Source organism: Pinus tabuliformis, chromosome 1_1 (genome assembly GCF_031772625.1).
Source record: "Pinus tabuliformis cultivar Carrire ecotype Pingquan chromosome 1_1, CPIR1, whole genome shotgun sequence".
Taxonomy (NCBI): domain Eukaryota; kingdom Viridiplantae; phylum Streptophyta; class Pinopsida; order Pinales; family Pinaceae; genus Pinus; species Pinus tabuliformis.
This window is the reverse complement of record NC_142297.1, coordinates 604,184,938-604,205,629: the sequence shown is the minus strand read 5'-3', so window position 1 is coordinate 604,205,629 and position 20,692 is coordinate 604,184,938. Positions and strand designations below refer to the sequence as shown.

Genomic DNA, 20,692 nt, shown 5'->3' with positions numbered 1-20,692 from the left:
GAAGCCTCTAAGTCATGTGATCAACCATAATGATTAATGCTCCTCTGCCTTCACAAGGTTAGATCAAATACACACTAGATAAGAGTTCACCATACATAGCTTTGAGACTGTGACACCATATGCATACAATCAATACATACACATACATTTGTTTCCTCAATAAGCCCTCCAAAATTTCACGAGGTTTTGATGGTGGGATCTTGAGATATCATAAGCCATAGCTCATTTGACCAATTATTTCCCTTCGTTTCCCTTAGACTAGAAACATCGTTGGTATCCTTGCATTGTCTTTCATTGAAAATTCATTCATTGATCCCTTCCCCCTCCCTAATTACGTCAAGCATATCATTGGTTGCTAAATCCTATTCCCTTGACTGAACCTTGAGTCCACTTGGTCCGGTGTGGTCCCATGCACTATCAAGGTTAATTCTTCAAAGATCACATGGAACCCAAGCTTCGACAAGAATTATAGGGCTTAGGGATCTCCTTTATAAGGCACATACTTAAAACCTAACCCTATAAATATTCCCCAAGCCCTTCACAAATAGCCTTACATATTGTCTTCCAAGAGAAGCAAGCACATATTTGAGCCTCTCTTGTGAACAGGTTTCTAGGATCACCCCTCACCCTATCATTGGTCCATCCATTTCGTGATCCTTATCATAATGGGTCTCCTCCCATCAGTGAAAATTTGTAGAGAGAAAGGAGCCTTAGCCAAGGTGACAAAGGGCTATCGGTCCGTTGTTGCCCTTAGGCTAGTAGTAACCCTTCGAGGATCCCCTTCTAGGACCCCCGCTAGTTTGAGCGGTAACAGGTTACATTACTGCCAAGGGATATTTAAATTTCTCTTTGTGGGGTTTTTAAGTTTGGGATCCATATGGTTAGGAAGACCCTCTCTCGAAGTTCTTTATAGAACTTTTATATGACATTGGCCTTTGTGATATCCTCCCTACAAAGCATATGCCAACTTGCCTAATGATATACGAAGAAATGCTCATATTACAAAGCAACTAGATCATTTTATTTTATTTGAAGGTCTCTTGGACACAAATCTCAAAAAATTTCAATTCATGTAGAATTCAATATCTTTAAACATGTGCAATAGAAAAAGGTAGAACTCTTATATGGCCCCTTTGATTTGAAGACTAAATTCCAATGATTAAAAATACTTCTCAACATATTAACAGCTCAATATTCCTTTCTTTGCATTTCTCTTTTAGATTTCTTGATTTCAACCAATTTATTTAGAGCTTAGGGAGGCTCAAGTAGCACCAACTACCTTGCTTCTATTGGATTGAATAAAATGCTCTCTTTGAAATCCATAATATCTCATTCATGTTGCTTCCTGTTTTTTCCATAAGATTTTGGCATGTAATCCATGATTATGTTTGTGTCATTCTTAATAACACACTCATTGGAGGGTGTCATAGAATATTTTATTGGGACTAAACTTGGACACCTCTTCTTTCATGATCTTTGATTCTTCATTCAATCCTACCACCAATTAGCTGTTATTTTTCAATTTTTCTTATAATCATTTTGTTGTTGGGAAGGTGTTTTTCGAGTATATTCTCTTTGCACACAGATACACATAAAGTATCATTATTGTAATCAAATGGATGGGTTGTTAAAATCATGAATATTTAATTAAATATGCATTGCTATACCTTTGCTCAAGTCAACTTCAATGCAAATTTTAGAACATGTGTATAAACTTCGTTGATTGGTTTGTATCTTGTTATACATCCCCAATATATTTATGTTGGCTTTTGAAAGATTGTCTCATCCCAAAATAAGTAGGCGGATATTGAAAATTCAAATCTAGAGTGGGGTTGAAGAGACAAACATTGAAGATGGATTCAATTTTAGAAACTATCCTTTAAAAAGAGGCTAGCTTTGCTCCAAAATGACAGTCCCTCCTCCAAGACCTTGCCACAACTTCCATAATTGAAATTTTACAATAATAGAACCTCTAAAGTACAAGCTTACTATATACTTAGAAGTTAGGTTGGAATTTATTTGATTCTTGAACTCTTTAGATGACGACTAGAGATCATTAAATATATAGATTGAAGCATTTGATTGTAGCTATTGATCAACTTGTTAACCATCCATAGAGGAATACTTCCCTCTAACATGTACTTGAGTTTGTCCACAATGAAATAATCCTACTATGTTTTTGGTATATTCGACAAGACTGCATTTTTAAAGTAATGAAGATTCAATTCTTAATGTTTAGCAATCCTTTAAGAGGGAGAGATAATCAACGTCACGTAGGAGGAGGTATTCCCTTTGTTTAGTGAACCTCCATGGAGATAAAACACTAAATGCAAGATTAAGCTCTTGTTTATGTGATAATTAGGGAATGTATACCCAATCTCTCAAAGATTAGTTATAGATAATGAGAAAGAATCTCCTATTTATTCTAAATAACTCTTTAACTTTGTTTATAGATTACTTTCTCACCATAGAGTCACAATAGTCAATTTTTAAAGCAAAAGCTACGTCAAATTTTTTTGAATATGCAAATAGATAACCTCCACATATAAAGGTAAAAACAACTCTTTGAATATGCAAGTAGATAACCTCCACATATGAAGATGAAAGAATATTTTAAACATGTTTAAAGCGAATTAAAATATAATAGTAGAAAAAAAAAATCTTCATACTATAATAATTCAAATAATTCTATTTAAAACAAATATATAAAAAATCACTATAAATTAACATTAATAAATAATTTATATATAATCCCAATCTAATAATAAATAATTACCTAATTTATAAATGATTTAAGTATAGTCTTAATTTATATCACTTAATGTAAGCTAAAGAATTGAGATAAGCCATTATTATCCGACATACGTTCATTCCTTTGCCCTCTCTCCATTTGCGAAGCTGAGGACTGTCACAATACTTGCAGGAAAGCATTTTACACATCAACTAGATAGCCACTAGGAGGGACAGAGCAAAAGCTATCTGTGTAAATACTTGTTCATAGATTCTCTCACATTTGATTCGTATCAAACAGTTCGAGGCGAAATGGGAGGAAACCGGAGACGCAGCAGAAGCGACATCCCCAGGAGGAGCTGAAGCCCTCCTCATAGAAGACGTTGGTAGGATTGTAGGGAGAGTGATCAATACAGAGAGCGAGATAGGTTCAGAGACATGCGCTCCACTCTGCCCACTATCCTTCTGGTTCAAAATATTTCTCTAGACACGAGGTTTGTATCTTCATGTTTTCTTCTTAGTTTGAGGTTTCATACCCAATATTTTTAATGAAGTTGTCTTAAGTGAGCCATTTCTGGCTATGCATTTTAGTCATCGAACAATGTATTGGGTCTTCAATCTTATTTTTTAAGTAAAAAGACTATTCTGGAATAGACTGTAGTTTTTCACGTGTTTTTTTCGGAGGTCTCATTAAAATCATCAGGGTCTGATAAATTTAGGGTTTGTAGTTTTTTGGTTTATTTTAAGCTTCGACAATGACAATGTTGTTCTGTATGCAACCCCATGATGAAGAATAAGTTTCCACGTTGAGTAGATAGGGTCGCTTAACTGCCATTTTGTAGTGGTACTTTAATTAGATTGAATAACTTGGCAACCTGCCCCTGAACTTGGGGGTTTGCAAGGGTAAATAATTTTCTTAAAGAACCTCGGGGAGGGACTTCAAGGGTAATGATTTTCTTAAAGAACCTTGGGAGCTATTTTAAGAGAATAATAAAATTTGCGGGAATTAAGACAAAAATTACATAACATCATGCAAAATGGATGGTTTCTTATAGGAAGCCTATCTCATTTTGCTAATTCAAATGACACTATTTGAAATAATCTTAAAATTTCCTTAGAGTATAAAACAACCATAACTAGCATTTGCGAATTTTTTATTAAGTTTGTATTTTCAGTTTTAGCAGGGGTTTCTTCTGTTTCATTTCCAAAGTGCTTAAGAGCGTTATCAAGACATGAATGGCTGGTAGGATCAGTATGGTCCAAACTTTGAAGGGTTGCCAAAAATATAGTAGGTTTTAGCTTTTTGTTATCCAGAGGGCTATCAAAAATACATTATGTTTTACCTTCTGTTGCTAGTTATCCAGATGCATTTCTGAACAACGTTTTGTTTCCATAGGGTTGTAAACGAACTTGAGGTTTTAACTATGCTGTTAGTTATTTTGAAACATTTCTGTTCCCACCGAAATCAAAGAGATCATTGTATGCTCTCACCAAGGAATTGATTGTTAGTTTCTTTCTTCAAGTGTTCCATCTTAGCAACAAAATAATGATAAACTAGCATGAAGGATTGTAACAGGATTTGGATTATTTTTAAGGGTTTACTGTTAATGTGAAAGTTAAAAATCCCATCACTATACCCCAAATAAGTCAAAATCAAAATAATCAAGGAACTAAAGGAAATCAGAATTAGGAAATGTTAAGCAATGAATTTCTGTAAATGGGTAGGGTAACAGTCCAGAAAGTGTCAGAAACTTGGGGTAGAATTTTTATGAAACTGCATGAAACAATGAAAATGACAAGAAATTGATTCCAGCAACTTCTGCAATTTCGACTTGGCCACTAGATTTTTTTGGACCTTCGACCTGCCCAACACATTCTTCTGCAATTTCGATATGCCTAGCAAATTCTTCTGCAACTATGACTTGCCCAACAAATTCTTCTGCAACTTCGACTTCCCCAACAAATTCTTCTGCCCATCAAATGTAGAAACCCTAACACAAGAGAGAGAGAGAGGCCCAAAAACTTAGATCTAGTTCTTCGCCTTCCTTTTCGTCCTTTTACCAACTTCTATCTTGAGAAGATCGAACTTTTTTTGGTGAGTCACAATGAGGTTGAGTTCCTTCTTATTTATAGGCTTTTGAGGGGTACAAATTGCTCTCTTTAGGCTGACTTGCCCCTTCATGTAGGTCAACTTGATCTTTGTGCATGGAGGATCTTTTGATTCTATTTTGAGGACCTCTCGGGGATTCTTTTGAGAATCACTTTTTCAAAATCGTCGAGAATGCGGTAGATGATGGGGGTGAGAAACAAAATTTATGTGATCAGTAGTTAATGGAATTATTACCGTCTTGGAGGTCAACAAAGCATATGACTAGGTTGCCTAATAAGAGGAGGCAACTTCAATTTTCAAAATCCATAGGCAAATTCAGTACATAAATCTATTTTCTCTCATGGAAGCTATGGGATATTTAAAACTTCATCATAGAAATCTAATTGCTTTGGAATAATTGGTGAGAAACAAACAAAAAGAGTGAGTTCTAAATGTTCAAATCCAAAATTGAGATTGCTATGGTCTTGTATTTCATTTATATTTGTTCAATCTCCAAAGAAAACTGGGAAGTGATAATTAATGAGAAATAATCACGTTATGATCAACAAAGTAAAATTAGTTGTTGGGAGTAGGTTACTTGAGCAATATCTTAGACATTCAGCTAAATAGGTCACAAAGTTTATCATTATGAACATTAATGTAGGAAAGATGCACCTTTTTGGTTGTGTAGAAAAAATAGATTTATAATTCAAAACCGTAGAACTTTTATCATGTATATTGAGAATGTTTATGTTTAGATTTAATAACAAGGTTCCAAGTCATTAAGACAAAAATTTTCCAATTATTCAAGACAAACTCAATTAATTATCAATTTAATAATAAAAAATAATTTCCATTTTTTTCCTTATGACTTTATAAAAGGGATATTGTGTCCTTATTCAGTTTGTGGAAGGCAGGGAATATGATTCTCAATACGACTTAAATGAGCGTTTTGCTATTGAATATGGCGCTGAATGAGCTAGAATTCCTTGTGGATTTCCAGTATTTTTGTTGCCAACTCCAAAAGTCCTGCAAAGGTGGACGTTAAAGCTTTTTCCAAGAGATTTTTCATCATCCAGAAAAGGTAAAGGGTCTAGTGGACCTAGTTTTATCAACCTTTGGTATCGAGGTTAGGGATGAGATCTTGCCATTCATTTAGCTCCAGTTCATTATCTATTGCCTGTTGCTTCAATTCATTGTCCCAATTCGAAATAATATAATGAGCCCGTGGGTGTGCGTTAGTCCGATAAGGCCGAGTTGCTTCCAAGATTAAATCATTGTTATTTCTACGACCCCAATTTTGGGTGGTTTGAGGTTGAGCTTGAGTTCTTCCACAACCACAACCCTAGCCTTGGCTACGACCTTGACCACCCCTTACATTTCTCCCTTGGGACGAAAGAGTGAGGAGAAAGAACATTAGGGAAAATATTGGACTTGAGGGATGCACTTTGGAGGGAAAGTAAATATGATAGATGCACTAACAACCCAACAGACTACAGACTCAAAGAGTTAGAGACCAAACGAACTGCAAGATACTAAATGAAAATTCATTATATGGCAATATACCTAAATGTCTTTGTGTTAAGGGGAGAAAGCTCCTTGAGAATTAAACAAACTCTATTACGAGTGATGCCCTACCAAAGGCTATCGAAATAAAGCGCAGGAGTTTGTTGGCAAGGAAACATAATGCAAAGAGGTAAAGGGACTAGGCTAGGATGGATTGGTCCTTCAACTTGCTTGGTTGTTATTGGGGAAATATGCAAAGCTTTTTCACCTTCATGATTTGATAATTCCATGCCCTTTAGCGCAAATCAACAACAATAGAAAGAACATTCCCAAACACCTCCTAAGATTCCCATAGAATACATCGGGATCAACACTATATTTAATGACATCATCAATTTTCTTCAGTGTTTTCATTATGGAGTGAATGTGAAGAGATGATCGTATGCTCGAATGAAGGTTTGCGCAAAGCTGATTCAATGCCATTTGCAAACTCTCCTTGATTTGGTGAATTCAATGACGTGTCGTGTAAGCCAACCTCAATTGGATACTACTACCCAACTTTTTGAACCTCTTCACTCGTGCCCAACATAACAATGTGAAATTATCACAATCTAAAAATTTGAAAGTATGTATAGTCTGCTATAAGGGGGGCTTCTAATGCCCCCACAAGTTGCCACGACGGGGGCTCTTAACACCCCCAAAAGTTAGTACGAGGGGGGCTCCCAACGTCCCCAAACATTGCTACAAGGGGGGTTGTAAGTCACCCTTGTAGGTTGCTACAAGGGGGGTTTTAAATTGCCCCCATAGGTCAATTTTCAAGGGGGTTTCAAATCGCCCCCAAAAGTGAATTTTTGTAGGCGATTTACAACCAACCTTGAAAGATGACTTTTGAGGGATATTGCAATCACCCCTAAAAGTCGCTTTTTGGGGCTGGTTCATATCTCTTGAAAGGCCTTTTTGTTTGTCTCCACAATGACCTTAGGCTAGCCCACCTGAAGGACCCTCACACCTAATTGACCCAACTTTTGGGGCTTGAACCTGACGATGCCAAGGAGAATTGAACCAACGCCTCATAACAGAGGGCCAAAGACTTGGCAGGGGGGCTTCAACCAACCATTTGGGCTACCCATCAACACTATCTGTTCAAATACCTTCCCTAAAAGGCTTGACATTTAGAGGTGATGCTTTGAAGGGAGTGCTGGGGGGGTCTAAAAAATTGCATCCAAAAGTCACTTTTCAAGTTTGGAACCCCCTTTGAAAAGTGACACATTTGGGGGCAATTCATCTCTCTTAAAAAACCGCCCCTAAAAGGCTTGACTTTTAGAGGTGATGCTATTAGGGGTCGCCGGGGGGGGGGTGAGTGAGGGTTTAAAAAACTGCAACTAATGTTAAAACCGCTTCTAATTCCCACTTTTGGAGGCAGCATATGACCCCCCCAAAAGTATTTTTTGTAGTACTGGTAGTTATCATTTTTGTCTCCAGAAGTCATTCTTTTTTAATGATTAACTATGCGTTGCTTCTTTCTAGGATCTCCTCTCAGGAACATGTTTCAACCAATTCTCAAGTTCGTTCTTCAAATTACCTTTTAATTATTTTTGAGATTTATACTTCTCTAATCTTTTGTAAGAAAAGGACTTTCATTTTATACTGACAAGGTGATTCCTTGAGTTAGAGGAAAGGAATATCCTTCCCTCACTAGTAAAGGGATTTCCCTGTAGAAAAGGAAAATGATTTCCTTTATTGAGAGTGCTACAGAATTTTCCTTATCAACATTGATTGCATTACCAGCATATGCATCGTCAACATAAATAACACATAAATGATCATAACTTGAAGAGTTTCTTTGAATTCACTTACCTCGAGTTTCTATGAAGAGGAAATATCAAGGCAAGTGAGGGAACCCAACCTTAAGTTCTCTTAAGAAACAATAATCCCGTAATTGACAAGCCAATCTAGAAAGTATTCCTGCCCAAATAATAAAGGCCCCTATCTTTTCTTGATTAACCATGATGCTTGTTGATGTAGTGACGATATCAAGACATTTCTGTTATTCCATCCACTAAACGACTGAATGAGCTTTGTAGTGAGAACAAGGCCATCTATAAAATTCACATTAAGCAATTTCTCCCCATAAAGGAGGGGAATGCCTCAAAACGTTTGTTATAAATAAGAATCTTAAAGGAGAAATAATAATGCATCACTACAATACCACATAAATATGGGGCAAATGGTTTGGATCGTTCATGCCATTACATGTGGGGTTTGGTCTAGGGTTTGTACCGGTTCTGTATGCTGATTCAACCCCTTTTATGGTATATAGGCTGGAAGATCATTTGCAATGTCGACCAAATTCGAGTGCCAGAGTAACTGGGTAAAGGGGTTGAGATTTTATATGAAAAGGCCATGGATCCTGGCCAGTCTTCACGGTGGGGTTATTCAGTTATGGCTGTTATCACCTAGATTGACCTCAGGTTGAAGGGAGGCAATTCCAGGGTAACCACAAACCAAGCTTAGCCTAGTAGCTAGCCCTACTAGGCTGGGAGAGGGCTCTCTCCATAAGGATCTCAGTCAAGATGACTGGATTAGGTAAAGGATTTTAGGCTAGGTATAGTAGCTTGAAAGGTTTTGATTGAATTTGTTGGTGTTTTGTTGGATCAGATGGAGCTGGGTAGTTTAGGTCTGGGAAATTAGGTCAAAAATGCAGGGTGTTCTATGGGGCAAGGTAGGCATAGGCTTTAGCACTTTAGGCTTAATGGTGTGAGGTGTTTAAGACTGATGAGGAGCTGAGGAGGGCATGTGACAATCATGGATCCTTCTCAAATAGTAGAAAACATGAATTATTGAATTATTTCCCAAGGCAGAGCATTGTTACAATGGATTCTACCCATCAAACTTGATAACATTCAATAAGAAGCAATGAAATGAATGATGGCATACATAAAACATGTAAAAAAATGATTACAAAAGAAGAAAATATGCTAAAAATCCATACCACAGGGATCCCATAAAAATAGCTGCAAATCTTATTAATCTCCTTGTCAAACTGCTTACAATGATATACAATCAAGCTCTGAGCATCCAAATGAGTCCAACCCACACAATGACTGAGAAAATACATGATATAGACCCCAAAACAACTAATCCTAGGCTCAGGGGTCGAATTCCATGAGAGGAGGAGTCAGTTGCACAAAAAGTTGAGCAGATAGCTGAAGACTATGATGCTGAAACTGAAACATTCCTACTATGAAGCAAACTGATTCATTCATCTCATTTAAGCTTTTCATCTAATGTATCTACCCTAGGTAACATAAATACACTTTAATTACATCATGATTTTACATTACATTAGTGAAAAGATTAAAATCCCATAGGTGAAAAGCGAAAAACCAAAGAAACACTGAAAAATTGGGCTGCCTGTCAAGTGCGCAGCACCTTGAAGAAACGCGCAGCGCCTCTCCTGGATAAACGCGCAACGCCGACTTCAAATAAACTTTTGAGTGCCTTCCCGATGTCCAAATTGGGCGTGGGATAGGTCGTTGGAAAGCTTGTTGAGTCTATTTTCCAGAAAATTTTTAATTTTTCAATTGGGAGCTCATTTTCCCTGTCAAAAGCCCAATCTCCCAAGACTGGTCAAAATGTGCAGAATGAGTCTGCCAAAATGCAGAGTGTTGTTTCAATCAACTTTTGGAGGTCTTCCTCAACTCCAAATTGAGCTCATGATAGCTCAATGGAAATATCTCTGTGTCTAATTATTATTTTACTCATCAAGCAAGTCATTTGGTCAATCCAGCTAGGAGAAATCTTGATTTTCCCAAAGTCACTTAAGAAATGCAGCAACTCTCCCAAAGCAAATGATGTTTTGGACATTTCTCCCAAACCATGAGACCTGTGTAAAAACTGAATGAGGTTTTTTTTCTCGAGTCTATTATGGGAAAAACCTCTCTCACTTTTTTCAAATTCATCTTTTCTTGCTCAAAAACATCATTTGAATAAAACCTATCCCGATGTGTGGAACAGGGCATTTGTAGAAATGAAGGGAAATGAAGGGGATGAGGGGCTTCTAATTTCTTGAGAAAATTTTGAGAAGTAGGGAGGGATGTTAGGAAGTAGGGGAAAGTAGAATTTCAAAGATTGAGTGAGGGAAAGGGGTCTAAAAGGGCAAAACACAGGCCTAACCTAGAAAAGTGTTAAATTGTAGCAGTAGGCTAGGGTTTGTGGGAAAATGATGAATTTGAGGGATATAAGTGATGGGAAGTGTTTAAGAAGGTATATTAAGGATAGGGGAAGGTGTATGAACATCAGGATACAAGTTTTTTTGATGATTTGACCATCCAAGAAAAATTACCTTCAAAACCCTAGGAGAGGGAAATGAGCCTTAAGCACAACTGAAGCACAAACAAGGTGTAAAATGGCCCATTGGAACCTGAAATAATGATGACAACTCTTTGAATGATGGCACACTCGGTCGAATGATGACATGGACCAGTACTTGGAAAACTTTGGAAGGAATGAAAACAATCCTAGACCTAATACCTAGTGACCAAATTTTACTTGAAGACTCACTAAAATGACAAAAATTTGATTTCGACACCCCAAGACCACTTTATAAGAGCATATTTGATCATTGGTGGAAGACTGCAAAGACTGACACTAACAATGGCATTATCAGGTGGGAACATTGATAGATTTGATGAGCATGATGGGTCGGTTAGAGGAGTACATTTTCACAAGGCTCAGCCGTGTTTGTGTCTGTAGGTAAGCCAACTGGCTTGGATATTTATTGCATGTTTTGTGGTCCATGTGAACCTCTTTTTTTTGTATTTCAGAGATTGAGAAGCGCTTTGAAACTAATCACCAAGGTTCATTTTTCAGTAGTTCCATCAATTGGACGATTGATATGGGTTTCAATGGATACATTTTTATATCCTGGAATGGTGGGTGTCTAACACCTTGGTGACATGGAGAGGGTCTTGAACACATTGGTGGTGTGTGAGTCCCTCATGTATTTATAAAAGAATTTCATGGATCAACTAGGAGATTACCTTTACTTGCTCTGTATTGTAAAATGTCTAGAAATTACACATGTCTAGTGGCAAGTTTTGTAGTGGTGTCAATTGGGTCTAGCTTGGGTGGCTGGGAAGAAAATGTTATCTTTCCCTGTTTGTGAGTCAATTGTTGTTTGGAGCTCTTCTTCATGAGCTATGAGGAATAGAGTCAATTGTTGTTTGGAGCTATGAGGAATATCTCAGTCTTACTACTGGATGGAGGGTGGGGTGAGAAATTACATGCAAGGAAAAAGGTCGCAAGGTAATCAAACTCTTATACCTAGTTTAAAATCTTCTGAATGGGCGGAGATTGGGCCAGATGATAAGTCCTTGGTGATTTTGGCAGACTTAGAAATGCCTCTCATAGTGCAACCACTTAGCCAAAGGAGAGCTGCAAGAAAAAATCCCACCCTCTCCCATCCAAGGAACAAAGTTATTTTAGAATTGGTAGGTTTAGCGAAGCTACCCAGCCATGTAGCTTCTTATGTAGACATTGTACGTGTATATTTATGACATCTAAAGAGTAGTGCCTTCGATTGTAAATGATATTAACTACAAGTCATCTGACATAACAGTAAAAAATACAATTATGAAAAGTTGTTATAACTCCAATTTACTTGTTAATGTTACAGGGAATGTCTTTAAGATCAATATATGGAACTACAATATGCACCGCTGCCTATATCCGGAGAGTTAAGTTCCACAATGAGTATCCTTAGATTGTCAGTGCCAATGACGAACAAACAATAATGATATGGAACTGGTAATCTTGAACTTGTATCTGACCTTACTGGCGACATTTTTTTGTGTAATGTGTGTTTCTTTTCATCATAAGGAAGATTTGGTCATTTGAAGCCCCTTGGATCAGACTGATTGTGTATGGGATATTTGTGCTCCGAGGAGGAAACCGTCTGCTGATGATATTAAGGTTAACACAAATGAACACAGATGTTTTTGGAGAGGGTGATGCTATTGTCAAATATGTTTAGGAATGTCATGACCGTGGAGTGAACTGGGCTGCTGCTTTTCATCCCAGCTTGCATTGATTGTGTCAGGAGCAGATGGTCACCAAGCAGATTGAATGGCATGCAGATTCAATTGCTTGGTGAATTTATATCTATTTCATTAGAGATATATTAACCTTTTTTTTTTTCCTTCTTTGTCTGTTACTCCTCTTTCTTGAGTAGCATCTCAGTTTGCATGTAATTCATTTGTGAAAAGTTAGTTTGTTTTGTTCTCGAATACCAAGGCCTGGCAAGCTGGATAATTTAAGAGGGCATGTGAAAAGTTTGTAGATAATTCATTTGTGAAAAGTTAGTTTTGTTCTCAGAGATCAAGGCCTGGGAAGTTGAATACTTTAGGAGGGCACGTGAAAAATTTGTAGATAATTCACTTGTGAAAAGTTAGTATGTTTTTTATTCTCAGGTACCAAGCTTGGGAAGTTGGATATTTTAACTTTTAAGAGGGCATGTGAACTATATGTCTCATGTGATGTTCCATCCACGCCACGACATTTTTGTTAACATTTAGAAGATAAAAGTATCTGAGTTTGAGATGTATCCAAGTATTGTAGAGGTGTCCAAACATTTCGTAGAGACCATGATTGCTTCTGGATCTTTGTAGCACATCTTGATATGAATCTTCTTGCTGCTGGGCATGACCGTGGGATGATTGTTTTCAAGTTAGAAAGAGAAAGATCTGCTTTTGTTGTTTATGAGGGCACCCTATACTGCAACAATGAACATTTTTTGTTTGCTCATCAATTTGCAACTCAAAAATACTCTCAACTTATACAGATAAGAAGGGTTGGATCCATGAATTGGATCAAGGATGATGATCATTGTTGTTTAGCCCCATGGAGAATGTTGTCCTAATACGTTTGGATGTTGATGGTGGGTGATATGAACTTATTCCTGGGCCAGAGGATAGTGTTGGGACTTGGGAGAAGTGACGCAATGCAAGAAGAAAAGACAGCGACTTGGAGGACCTGCTGCCTTTTTTGCTTGCAATCAATTGGCAGTCACTGACATGAGTCATAACCAAGTGATAAAAATCGCAGAAATAAGGTGATCAAGAAGTCTAGTTGTCCAGTAACTGTGGATACAATTTTCTGTGCAGGAACATAAAACCACCTTCTTGGGCCAGAAGATAGTGCTGGGACATAAGAGTGACACAATGCAGGAAGAAAGACAGCAACCTTGGTTTGCAACAGAGGATTGTACCTGGGGACCTCCATATTCCATTTGTTAAATACATTTAGTCAGATGACATGGAAAATGTAGCCTTGCTGAGCAAGCATGCAATCATCATTGGAAGCAAGGAGCTTGTACATTGTTCTCTGCATAAGATTATTTGTGTTAAAACTTAAGAGTGGTGCTCGGGGTGACAATTGTGCTTTGTTGTCTTCCAAACAGAAACGGTGGCCTTATTGGAACACTTGATGTTCAAGTATGTATAATGAAGGTGTCTGAGAATTCTGTCAATCGCATGAATGAGTTGGAAATAACCGTGTCATACAGATTGATGCATGAGTATATATTCAAGCTGGCAGTGATAAAAAGGAAGTATGACAATGTTATGAGCATGATTAGGAACTGATTTGTGGACAGACAGTGATTGCTTAGCTGCATCTGAAGGGCTTCCCAGAAGCGGCTCTTCACTTTTTCAAAGATGAGAAGGCATGATTTAACTTAGCAGTGTAGGGTGAAACTATTCAAATTGATGTTGCTTCTGCAAAACAGAGAGATGTTAAGGTCACTGGTATACACTTGGAACTGAGGCCCTTTGGTAAGGAAATGCTGCCATTGTTGAATATGCTTACCAAAGATTAAAGAATTTTGAAAGGCTTTCATTTTGTATCTTGTCATGGACAATATTGATAAGTTTTTGAAGATGTTGGGGATTGCATAAATATAAATTGATGTTATGGGTTAGTTTCACAATGCCCATATGTTTGTGCAGCAGTTCATGGGCTTACAAAGATTGCTGATATGCTTGTACTTAATTGTTAGGTAGCAATCTGCCCACTCTGCCATCTGGAAAGAAATCATCACTTATAGTGCCTCCTCCATCAATTTGTCGCAATCGTGAATGGCTGTTATTGAGGGTTACCAAAGGCCTTTTTGAGGGTGGGTTGCATAATGCAGGGGTTGCAGTCCATGAAGAAGAGGATGAAGGAGCTGCAGCCAATAGGGGTTAAGACCTTGACACTTCTGGTGGGGTGGATAATGCAGGGGGTGCAGTCCATGAAGAAGAGGATGAAGGAGCTGCAGCCAATAGGGGTTAAGACCTTGACACTTTTGGAGTTGAAAAACAAAATGGCGAGGTTGTAGTGGTCAATGATAGAGAAGTGAGAGGAGATAATGACGATGAGGTAGGATGGGATGTAGAAGCTTTGAACCTCCCTACAGATGTCTAAGCTGCAAATGTTGCAGGTACAACTCATAATGTCATTAGTTACGCCATCACCACGTATGCCAGTAATTCAAATATGGATATAGAAAATCTTTTCTTGCAGGTGAGAATGCAGCTGCTAGTAACATTAATATGGCGATGCAACTCTCAAGTCAACAACTTGGTATTAAGAATTTCACTCCATTAAAAGTTAAAACCTTTGTTTTTGGATCTTTACATTGGCAGCCATACATACCTCCCTACATTTGTTTCTGCACTGTGGTCTTCTTAGCAATAGAGGGAGGCTAGAGTGAGACTGTTAGCTCAAATGTCAGAGGTCCATGAGCTTTGGTATTTAAGCTTTTTCTATTAGATGAGAAACTTAGACTAGCTTACAAAGCCACAACAGATGGGAAGTTAGCTTACAAAGCCACAGCAGATGGGAAGTTTAGTGAAGCATTAAGGTTATTTCTTACAATCTTGCACGCAATTCAGTTATTGATGTAGATTTCTTTTAGGAGGTTGAGAAGGTGAAGAAATTGATTGGAATTGCTAAAGAATGTGTTCTGGGTCTTCAAATGGTGGTCAAGAGGAAGTTAAGGATCATACTGTCGAACAACAAGAGCTTGCAGCCTATTCTACTCATTGCAACATTCAAAAAGTCCATTTGAGGTTGGCTTTGTTGAACACCATAGGTGTTTGCTAGGGAAATTCAAGTTTTCCAAAACATAAAAGCTTGGTTTTTCAGTACATTTAACTACAACAACAAGGTCTTCACCATATCATCATTCCAGTTGGAAATAAAACACCAGTGATAATTTCTTTTCTATTCACTAGGGATAATGGCCCTTTACAATCCCTGCACAAAATGCCAAATACGAAACAATACTTACAGCTGTTAGCTCTGTATAAACTATAAACTGAAGTCCCAACATGCAATAGCTGTTGTTCCTTTAGCAGCTCCAACAACCAACTCCTTGGACACTTTGGACTGCTCCTAGTGACTTGGCAGCCCTCCTGGCATGCCCCCTGTACACTCAATCAGCAATCTACCCATCTTGCAGTTCTTCAGCTACGTCCTGTAGGCCATGGTCTGCTTCCTCAGTCCTCCTGTAGCAGGCTTCAAAGCCTTGGCCTACTCCTTTAGTCCTCAACCGCCTTGCTGTAGCAAGTTCACGCTGTCGCCCCCCCTGCACAGAACTCTACAGGGCCACTAACTTGGCTTGATAACTGCTGGCAAATGAGCTCGCTGCAAACCATGCAACAAAGGCCCAGCAAGTTCTGCAGGCATGTGGGAGGCAGTTGCAGGATGCTAAAAACACTGAATTATGACTTTAGAAATCCTTTTGTTTTTTTTGGAGCAACATTTACACCTCTATTCCGTGGTCAGAAGTATGTGTCCTGTCCACATTGTACACCACACTTTATTCCAATCATAAAGGGAAATCTATGTGCTATATGTGAGCTTGCGGTTGTGTTCTGGGTCTTTAGATGCAGTTCAAGAGAAAGGAAGTTAAGGATGATACTGTTCAACAGAAAGAGCTTGCAGTTTATTTTAGTCATAGCAACCTTCAAAAATTCCATTTAAGGTTGGCTTTGCTGAATACCATGGGTGTTTGTTATAAGGGATGGAGCTTTAGTACAACAACTAACTTTGCTTGATGACTATTGGAAAGTGAACCCCCGCAACCATTCAACAAAGGTACAACAAGTTCTGCAGGCATGTGAAAGGCAGCTGCAGGATGCCAAAAAATTGAATTATGATTTTGACTTCAGAAATCCTTTTGTTGGTGGTGCAGCAACTTTTACACCTATATACCATGGTCAATCAGAAGGATGTGTCCTATCCATATTGTACAACATGCTTTGTTCCAGTCATACAACGAAATATCTGCCCTATATGTGAGCTTTCCATTGTGGGTTCCGATGTTTCTAGGTGCTAAATGTGCATCTTTATTTCAAGAAATTTCATTACCCATGCATATTTCCATATCAATATTGCACTCTCTACCTTTGAGAGCCACGTTGAGAGATATGGCAGGACAATCACTAACAAGTCTTGGACAGACTTGAGGGTCTTCTTAAGAGACTGGAGGAGGCTGTTTATTGATCACTGAAGTGATAGTAGAAGTAAAACTTTCCATGTTTTTTCATTGTTGACAATTTGAAATTTCAGTCTGTGTTTTTGCTTCCCTTTCTCAGTCTCAGACGATGAAAAGTGCCAGTAATTTAGCTTTAGGTCTCGAGAATTTTTGATAGAACCCCCTGGGTGTTTATCCTATCTTTATCATGCAAGTGTTCTAGTGGTTTGTCTGAGTAGAAACAGGCACTAGGGTCTTATTATTCAACACCAGAAAGCAATGCAATTGTTTGAATGCTTTTTCATATGTAGGTCCTGTTAGAATCAGAACTGGTCAAATCGCCCCATTGGACTGGGCATGGTATTGAACCAGCCTGCTGACTAGACTGGTACCTAACCAGTACAGACTGGCCCTAATTGGCTGGACAAGAGACTTAAATTTTTATGAATTTTCTGAATGAATTTTCTTGTACATGCACAACAAAGTTGGTTTATTCTTTTGATGATGACTATAGATGCAAAGTAAACATTCGTGAATTTTCTTAATGCCTGGAAATAACAATCCTCTCTTAATTATGACTCAAAATTTATAACTCTGAAGTTGTTATGTGTTTGAATGAAAACTGTTTTCCAAAATGCTTAAAAGAATTGGTTTGCATCTATATAACAGTATTCATGTCTATACTTGTATGTTGGCCATAGGGCTTTAGATTTGGGTTTCTATCTTTGTTTACACGGGTATTCTAAGTTCAGAACGTAACATCACTTTTACACTAGAAAGGCTTGGAAATTCTATAGCCAGCTGTTTGTGCTACATGCACTTGAAAAGGTGTCATTTATTTGCTGAAACCAAGGCATCTTTTAATGCAATTGACTCACAGCAGGAAGGAAAGCTATGACACAATTTAGATTTGCATTATTTGTATATTTACCTGTCTATATGCTGAAAATTTAGTAGTGGGTTATATTATATTCACGCTGCCTAGGAAACTTACACCATGTGGCCTCATTCCTAATCTCAAACTAAACCTCGCAGCCAAACACCGCTTCATCTCAAGAACAAATTATAAGGCCTTTAGGGCTTCAACATCTAGGACTCTTTGGTCTTCCTTTTTCTTTGGAGGCAAGGTCGTTTGAAACTCAATGCATGTTATATTAGGATCCAAGGGACCAAACTTGGCGTATAAAGAAAAAGCACTACTTTCTAAACATGTTTTTATTACCAAACTAGGTGCACCAAACCTTTTTTAAATCCCGAACACTAGTAGTAAAATTATAGCATTTCATAGTAAGTCGTCCTCTGTAGCTGATATCAGAGAAAGAGATTGCTGCAGCAGCAGAAGGAGAGATTACCATGGGAAGCAGAGGGTTTCAAGAAACAAAGAACTGATACTGATAAGGGGAGTAGGTCGTTTTTCCAGATCGAAAATGTATCACAAAAGGGTTATTTGGGCCCTCAAGGAAAAGAACGGGGGCAGTTTTTCCCAGCATGCCAAACAATAAAAAATGTATCACAAAAGAGGTATTTGGGCCCTTAAGGAAAAGAACAGGGCAATTTTCCCCAGCATGCCAAACAACCGCAGGTGCCCAAATCCGATGAAAACCCTCCCAAATTCTATCCTGCAGAAGATGTGCTTGATTAGACCCACTTCCTTTTCACACAATAAATCAATAGTTTCTTGAGTACCCAGATGCTCAAAAACTGAGATTGCTAAACCTATCAATCGCAATTCTCAAAAAGAGTAATGGGAAATTGGGAATCCAAGGCTTATGATGAAAAAAATCTTAACCTTATGCGTGGCGCTTGCGTCAGAGCTCTGGAATAGTGAAGACAGAGGTAATCAATGGGGAGAAGAGGAACTTAGGTCTTTAAAATTACTAAATTTAGATGTAAATTAAAATGTATGGTTTTTATTTTTTGATGGCTCTAAGTTGAGTTCATGAGCAAGGTCTAGATGCACTCGTAGAGATCTTAAAGGATACAAATATTTGATGTCTTGTCGCTTGTATTTCCCATGCACAAATAATGTCACTAAGTATGAGGCTTTGATATAATGCCTTAAAAAAGTGATAGATTTGGATGTTAAATAGCTCCAACTAATAAGGATTTACAAGTAGTTATCAAACATTTAGGAAATTCAATTCATTGTATTTTAATCACCTTAAGAATTATAGAGATGAGGCATTGTTTATTATTTCTAATTTTGAAACATTCAATATTAATTATGTACATTGAAGTCAAAATGCAAATGAAATTTACTTTCAAACACAACTCCTATATTTATACCATTGGAAAACTTTTCTATGGACATGTTTTCTAATGAACAATTTTGCAGACCTTCTATACCAAACAATATTACAAACTAGATATTTTTTGATGATGATGCCCCTATTTTAGAATTCCTCACATAGGGAGATACTTTTAGGGGATCAACCATTGATGAAAATTGACATTGTGATCAACAAATTAATATATTGCCTCTAGATGCAAAACCAAAGAGTGAGAACTTATTTCTTAAATATGTGGTTCAAATCTCTGTAACAAATAATACCCACAAAATATTTATCTAGGTATTGGATACGTGCCTATTGAGAGGGCTACATTTTTTCATTTCCTTAAGGAATTATAAAGACTTTTTTCTCGTAGAATTACACTGATTCAAAGACCCATGACACTAAAATCATTTAGGATGTGATATCATTCAAGAAATATATAAATCCTATTCAACAAACATTCTTAGATATGTATTCAACAATATAATAACAAATGAAAATGAATATAAGAGGAAAAATATTTTTTATCATTCATCATTCCCTGTGGGTATCCAATATGGTCCCTCTTAGGAATAAGAATGGAGAAACCGATATTTTCATTGATTTCAAAAATATCAATAAAGCATTAGATAAATATAACCTTGTTCCAACTGTGGAACACATCCTCTAGTGTATTTTAGGTTCTAAAATTTTGTCTATGTTGGATGATTTTTCTAACACCCCAATTCCAACCCCTCGATTCTCAATAACATGTACATGCAAAGATTAGGCTAGTGGGGGTATCATGCCCATGTGTATGTATGTGTATATGTTTTGGGACCAGAGTATCGATGTGCATATGCTTTTATATGTTTTGAGGCTAAAAAGTCTGGTGTTGCAAATATGATATTTCATGCACACTAATAAACGCATTAGCACTGCAGACCAAATAAGATGAAAAGAGTATGGGGGTAAGACCCCATGTGCATACAAAGTGGGTTTCACATAACTTAATAATTATGATAAAAGTGCATTGGCTTCTCAAAAAAGTCCATGAAATGACTTGAGGGGTGTTAGGTGTCAAAAAACAAACATGCAAATAAAAGTATGTGTGTGGGAGCTACTAAGGGTTAAAGTTGTTATGTGCTTATTTGTGCTAAAGAAAATCTAACATTCGTTAGATTTCTTTCATCTTACAATGTTGTTATTAGCAATACACTTGTGTATGATAGAATGAAATCTAGCATGTGTTAGCTTTCTTTTGCTTGATAATGTTGTTGTTGGCAATAGGCTTGTGTTTTTGCTAAATGTAAATATAACACATGTTAGAATTTTTTCACCTCACATTGTTTTTATGTGCTTGTGTTTGAGCTATAAGGAAATTTAGCATGCATTAGATTTCTTTCATAATGCAATGTTGTGGTTGGAAATTTGGTTGTTTGTGCTAGAAGGAAATATGCTAGAATTCTTTGACCTTGCAATGTTGTTATTGGAATTTTGCATGTGATTGTGTTAGAAGGAAATTTAGCACATGCTAGATTTCTTTTATTGCAATATTGTTATTGGCAATATGTTTCAGTTTGTGCTAGAAGTAAA

The 20,692-nt window shown here is 37.4% G+C and overlaps 1 pseudogene; it reads left to right on the top strand.

The window, feature by feature from the left end:
- The first annotated feature begins 8,663 nt into the window (after positions 1–8,663).
- Positions 8,664–17,111, top strand: LOC149214729 (coatomer subunit alpha-1-like; annotated as a pseudogene).
- The last annotated feature ends 3,581 nt before the right edge of the window (positions 17,112–20,692 follow it).